General features: G+C 40.0%; 1 long non-coding RNA gene across 1 annotated transcript in view; it reads right to left on the reverse strand.

Moving 5' to 3' along the window:
• Positions 1-6,442, reverse strand: part of LOC129050418 (uncharacterized) — a 32,214-nt gene extending 25,772 nt beyond the window's left edge. The window contains exons 1-2 of the long non-coding RNA XR_008514049.2: positions 6,181-6,442; positions 5,537-5,591 (exon numbers count right to left, since the gene is read on the reverse strand). This is a non-coding gene — a long non-coding RNA (uncharacterized LOC129050418). The remainder of the gene's footprint in view (positions 1-5,536; positions 5,592-6,180) is intronic.
• Positions 6,443-7,258: the final 816 nt, after the last annotated feature.

The raw sequence follows: 7,258 nt of genomic DNA on the forward strand, positions 1-7,258 counted from the left end.
CTCTCTTTCTCTCTCTCTCTCTCACACACACACACACACACACACACAGTCATTCTATCAAAAAGGCACTTACACTTCTAGGTTTATCACACCACAATTCACAATTGCAAAAATATGAAATCAATCTAAGTGCCCATCAACCCATTAGTGGATAAAGAAAATGTGTGTGTGTGTGTGTGTGTGTGTGTGTGTGTACATATATTACAGAATACTACTCAGCCATAGAAAAGAACAAAATAATGTTTTTCAAAGCAATTTGGCCATTATCATAATTGAAGTAACTCAGGAGCAGAAAACCAATTACTGCATGTTCTCACTTATAAGTTTGGGGTAAGCAATGGATATGCAGGAACATGCAGAGGGGGATCATGGATATTAAAGATTCAGAAAGGAGGAGGGTTGGAGGCCAGTGAGGGATAAAAAATTACCTATGAGGTAAAATGTACACTATTCGGGTGACAGGTACACTAAAAGCCCCAGACTTCACCACCATACAATTCATGCATGTAACCAAAAACTACATGTAATCCCAAAGCTATTGAAATTTTAATAAATTTATTTCAAAGAAAAAGCAGTGGTGTATGATTCTCCCAGTATTGAGTGTGTGTTGTATAGAGTGACTTTTTTTCATACACACAACATGAAAAGGGAGAAAAAGAATAATTTTACAGAAGAGATTTTTAGAGCTAAAAGATTTTTATCCAGGTGATCAAATTAACATTAACAGTGATAAAGCCTGTTGAAAATTGTGCCCTGGATATTATGTGATAGGAATGGTACTTTTCATCTGTATTATTCCTCCCTTAAGCCCAGAAGTCCAGTCTCATCATGAGAGAAACATCAGAGAAATCCCAAATTAAAAACGTCAATGGCATCAAAAACAAGGAAACTCTGCGAAACTATCACATTCAATGGAGCCTATAAAGCCATAATATCTAAATGTGACATATCCTAGAAGAGATCCTAAAATATAAACTTAACATTAAGCAAAAACTAAAAAATCAGAATAAAGTATGTATAGTACTCAATGATAATACACGATATTGGTTGGTTAATTTTGACAAATGTTTCATACTATGAGACTAATAATAAAGGACACTGTGCATGGAGTATATGGAAACTCTCTACTAGATTTGCAACTGTTCTGTAAATGTAAAACCATAGAACCGTTTTTTTTTTTTTGTTATTGTTTCTGTTTTTTGTTTTTGTGTTTTTTGAGACAGAGACTCCCTCTGTTGCCCAGGCCAGAGTGCAGTGGCGTGATCTCGGCTTACTGCAACCTCCACCTCCTGGGGTCAAGCGATTCTCCTGTCTGAGCCTCCCGAGTAGCTGGGATTACAATCACCCACCACCATGCCAGGCTAATTTTTTGTATTTTTACTAGAGACAGGGTTTTGCCATGTTGGTCTCAAACTCCTGACCTCAGGTGATCTGCCTGCCTCAGTCTCCTAAAGTACTGGGATTACAGGCGTGAGCCACTGTGCCTGGCCTTGTAAAACCTTTCCTTAAAACTTGTTTTTTGTTGTTGTTGTTGTTGTTAATGTCACTCCCAAGCTTTAAAAAAACCAATCATGAACAATATTGTTGATACCTCCTTTGTGCATCTCCTTAATTTCTCAGTTTTCCTTAAGCACTGAACTTAACTATATTGTGAATTGTTATTCCATACTTTAAAAGTAGTTTTTCCTCTCTGAGTATTTCTGAATACTATATTCTTTAGGTCTTTTTCATCTTGAGATTTAAGTGAAGGTGTTTAATTCATTAATATTCCTAGTTTAATCATGAGAAAACATCAGCTGAAACCACATCGTGGGACATCCTATTAAACACCTGACTGGCACTTTTCAAAAGGGTCAAGGTCATGAAAAAGAAGTGAAGGCCAGGAAACGGTTTCATATGGGAGAATACCTCATGTGTCACGTAGACTCTAAGTCGGTGCCCATTTATCCCCACCTTCTCATATATACAACCTTCTACTGTAATCCCACTCAAGTGAGTCTAAGCAGGAATTGTGACTTGCTTTGAAACAATAGAATAGTGCAAAGGTATAGAAGTGTCACTTGGATTCTTATATATGATGATGATTTTGGTCTTGCTAGAAATGTCTCTCTCGATGGATTTTATGAAGCCATGTCAGAGAAGCCCCCTTGGCAAGGCACTTTATTCAGCCAATGGCCAACAGCCAGGAAGGTAAGAGGCTTTTTGTGCAATAGACTGTTCTACAGTTGGAAATATTATATTTAAAACTAACCATACTGCCCAAAGAAGTTTACAGATTAAATGCCATTCCTACCAAACTACTAATGACATTCTTCACAGAACTGGAAAAAAACTGTGTTAAATTTCATATGGAACCAAAAAAGAGCCCCAATAGCCAAGGCAATCATAAACAAAAAGAACAAAGCTGGAGGCATCATGTTACCTGACTTCAAAATATACTACAGGGATAAAGTAACCAAACAGCATGGTGCTGGTACAACAGCAGGCACATAGACCACTTGAACAGAACAGAGAGCCTGGAAATAAGGCTGCACACCTGTGACCATCTGATCTTTGACAAAGCTGACAAAAACAAGCAATAGGGAAAAGACTCTCTTATCAATAAACGGTGCTGGGAGAACTGGCTAGCCATATGCAGAAGACTGAAACTGGACCCCTTCCTTACACCATATACAAAAATTAACTCAAGATGGATTAAAGAATTAAATGTAAAACCCTAAATTATAAAAACCCTGGAAGACAACCTAGGCAATACCATCCTGGATATAGGAATAGGCAAAGATTTCATAATAAAAACTCTGAAAGCAATTGCAACAAAAGCAAAAATTTGCAAATGTGATCCAATTAAACTGAAGAGCTTTGCATAGCAAAAGAAACTATCATCAGAGTGAACAGACAAACTATAGAATGGGAGAAAATATTTGCAAGCTATGCATCTGATGAAAGTATAATATCCAGCATCTATAAAAAACTTAAAGAAATTTACAAGAGAAAAACAAACAACCCCATTAAAAAGTAGGCAAAGAACTGGGCGTGGTGGTTCATGCCTGTAATCCCAGCACTTTGGGAGGCCAAGGTGGGCGGATCAGAAGGTCAGGAGATTGAGACCATCCCGGCTAACATGGTGAAAACCTGTCTCTACTAAAAATACAAAAAATCAGCCGGGTGTGATGGCATGCACCTGTAGTCCCAGCTACTTGGGAGGGGGAGACAGGAGAATCGCTTGAACCTGGGAGGCGGAGGTTGCAGTGAGCCGAGATCGCGCCATTGCACTCCAGCGTGGGTGACAGAGTGAGACCTGGTCCCAGAAAAGAAAAAAAAATAGCAAAGGATAAGAACAGACAATTTTCAAAACAGGACACACATGCAGCCAACAAGCATATGAATAAAAGCTCAATATCACTGATCACTAGAGAAATGCAAATCAAAACCACAATGAGATACTATCTCACACCAGTCAGAATGGCTATTATTAAAAAGTCAAAATAACAGATGCTGGGGATGTTGCAGATAAAAAGAGTCACTTACACACTGTTGGTAGGAGTGTAAGTTCATTCAACCATTGTGCAAAGCAATATGTCAATTCCTAAAAGAGCTAAAATCAGAACTACCATTCAACTCAGCAATCCCATTACAGGGTATATACCCAGAGGAATAGAAATCATTCTTCCAAAAAGACACATCCACATGAATGTTCACTGGAGCACTACTTACAAGAAAAAAGACATGGAATCAACTTAAATGCCCATCAATGACAGGTTGGATAAAGAAAATGTGATACATTTCATATCATGGAATACTACGTAGCTGAAAAAAAAATGAGATCATGTCTTTTACAGGAACATGAATGGAGCTAGAAGCTATTATCCTTAGCAAACTAATACAGGAGCAGAATGCCAAATTATCACATATTCTCACTTTTAAGTGGGAGCTAAATGATGAGAACTCATGAACACAAAGAACGGAACAAAGGACACTGGGGCCTAGTTGTAAGTGAAGGGTAGAAGGAGGGAGAGGAGCAGCAAAAGTAAATATTGGCTAGTAGGGTTAGTACCTGGGTGATAAAATGATCTGTACAATAAATCTCCATTACATAAGATTACCTATATAGAAAACTATACATGTATCCACAAACCTAAATTTAAATATATAAAGTTAAAAAAATCAAAATCACATAAAAAATATAAAAAATAAAAAAATACTAAACTGAGCTACTTTTCAAATAAAGTTATATTGCTTCACAGTTACTGTATCTTATAATAACAAATAATCTTAATTCCCTTCTCCTGTCCTTTGCATTATTGCTGATATCCACTTCATATATATATGTGTGTGTATACATATACAAACACACATGCACATGTGCATATATCTGTACACATATATACTTATACATAAGATATATGCATAGGCTTATATTATTTAATAATTTTTCTATTATTTTCAAGAAATTGTTTTCTCTTATAATAAACTAAGAATATAAAAATGTTAAACCAACAAAAAGTTAAAATTATATATAACTGATATTTTTAGAAACACGAGAGATGCAAAAATATAAAATGCTCAATGAGAACCACAAAAGGCAGAAAATGAATGGAAGATGAAAATAGGAAGAAGGAACAAGGACAACAAATCGAAAACATTGACAAATATGATAAATATTAATCCAGCTGCATCGCTTACCATTTTGAATGACAATGGTCTAACTGCACCAAGTAAAAGACACAGATTTACAAAGTGAATCAAAAAACAAGACGCAACTGTTATTTATAAGCCCCACCCAAATATAAAGACAAATAAAAGTAAATGAATGGAACAAAATGTATGATGCTAACTCTAATCAAAATAAACAAGGAGCTATATGAATTACAGGCAGAGCAGACTTCAAAGCAAGAAAAGTTATCAGGAATAAAGAAGGGCATTACATAGAGATGAAGAGCCATTCTTCCAAGAAGATGTCATAATTCTTAAAGCCTATGAGCCTGATAACAGAGCATAAACTATGAGACAGAAATCAACAGAACCACAAGGAAAAAGATGAATTCAGTATTATAGTTGGAAACATTAACACTCTATATTAGATACTGACAGATCTAGCAGGAAGTAATTCAGGAGGGAAAAGCTGAACTCAACAGCACCAAGCAACTGGGCATAACTGACACCTACAGTCTCCTTCCCTCAACTACTCCAGATGACACATTCTTCTTAAGCTCACATGGAATATTCAGCAAAATGTGCCACATTTCTGGACAAAAAATATCCTAACAATTTTTAAAAAGTAAATCATGCAATGTCAGCTCTAAGACCACAGTGGAATTAAAATAGAAATCAAAGGATAACTGGAATGATAACTGTAATATCCCAAAATGCACTGAGATTAAACAACACGCTTCCATATAATATATGGGTCGAAGAAGATATCTCCAGAGAAATTTTTTTAAATTAACTAATTGAAAATAAAAACACAGTTTATCAAAATTTGTAGGATGAAAGGAAAGCAGACAATATAGACAAATAAATACCATTGAACACATACATAGGAAACGATGAAAAGACCAAAAATCTGTCACCTGTGTTGCCACCTTTGGAACCTAGAAAAAGAAGAATATATTAAATCTAAAGTCAGTAAAAGAAAAGCGATAACGTTGTTAACAGACTAAAACAAAGGAAAAGTTAAAGCAACTGGATATTTCAAACACATATTATCTTAATAGTTCTCAGAACACAGACGCATCCAAAATTAACAGGGCAAACAAAGCACCCCCAACACCCGCCTTGCTTAGGGGAATGAAGCCATGACCCCCTCAGAAGTGGGGACCCCGCGCTTCAGAAATGATCAGTCTCGGGCTACTGAGGCCGGGCAGTATCCTTTCCTCCGAAGTCATGCTGTATATTTTAGAATAGCTAAATAATAGATTTTTAGTGTTCTCGCCATAAAGTATTAGCTGGTGAGTTGAGGCACATGTTAATTAGCTTGATGGAATCTTCCCCAATGAATACAAGAATCAAAATATCACACTGTTTTCCATAAATATACGCAATGTGTCAACTAGAAATAAACGTTTTGGTAAATTCTTTATCTATGAATAATTCACAAATAGAAAACGTAGGCAAGTAACAATTGTTATGTCCATAATATAAAAGGGCATATTTGACAGAAAGAAAGCTTTTTAAAAGTACGTTACGGTCTGGGAAACACGGAGAAATCCTGAGGTTTGAAGAACAAACAGGGACGACGACACAGGCAGGCACCGCCGCAGGAACAAGCGCGCTTTCGCGGATAAGCGACCCGGAAAGCCCAACGCTGACCCCGCAGACATCCGCCCTTAGTTCCCCTGTAGATCTCACCGCCCTCTGCCCCGTCAGCCTCGCCCTCCCATCGCCGCCCTCCACCCTCCTCCCTCACTCCCTGTCAGCCTCGCCCTCCACCCGCGGCCCTCACGCCCCACGTGGGCCTGGCTCCCGCCCCCAACCCCAGCCTGCGCAGCAGCCTCGGGTCCCCTCACTGCGCAGCTGCGACCCCCGCGCCCGCACTTCCCTTCAGGCTGCTCCCAGCCTCACCTGTGTGGGCGCCAGGTGGAGAGGAGCCGGCAGATCTGAGGTTTCTTGTCCATGGAGCCCACCTACACCTGCAAAAGGACTGAGGGGGCAGAAACCTGCACTGGCTGGGAAGTGAGGGTCTGAGCGATGGAGAAAAGGCGGCGAACAAGCGCAGCCCCATGAGCCCTGCAGTCAGGCAGCCAGGGGTCCTCTTTGCTCTTCTCCACCCTCGTTTCTCCCAGATCCACGCCACGCTGGCTGAGCCCAGGAGTCTCCCCGGGGGACAGGGCCCACTCACTCCTCAACGTCCTTCCCATAGGCTGAGCTCATGGGCTGGGGTAACATCTCAGGGAACCAAACCCAGACATTCGAATCCCTCCCCACAGAGCTCAGTCCTCAGGGAGCGGCCCTCCCTGCCTCCCCTGCCCAGTCCCTCCGTGGTCTGCCCTTCCTGCTCCTGAGTCCTCACCAATTACTCATCCCAGCGGTCCTTCCAATCCACCGCCCTCTTCTCATGGCCTGGCCTGTGCGGGGCACACACGTTTTCCTCCTAGCTTTCCCTCCCGTCTCCTGGACCCACTGCGCCTCACTCTCCAGCATCTCCTCCAATGTTCCTCCACCTGGAGGCTTCCCTTGTCCATCCCATCCCAGGCCTGAAACCTGTCCTCTCAGTTCCCAAGGGCAGCTCTTCCACCTTGTAGTTTAATTTTTGTCAAGT

This window comes from Pongo abelii, chromosome 16, assembly GCF_028885655.2.
Source record: "Pongo abelii isolate AG06213 chromosome 16, NHGRI_mPonAbe1-v2.0_pri, whole genome shotgun sequence".
In the NCBI taxonomy this organism is placed as follows: Eukaryota; Metazoa; Chordata; class Mammalia; order Primates; family Hominidae; genus Pongo; species Pongo abelii.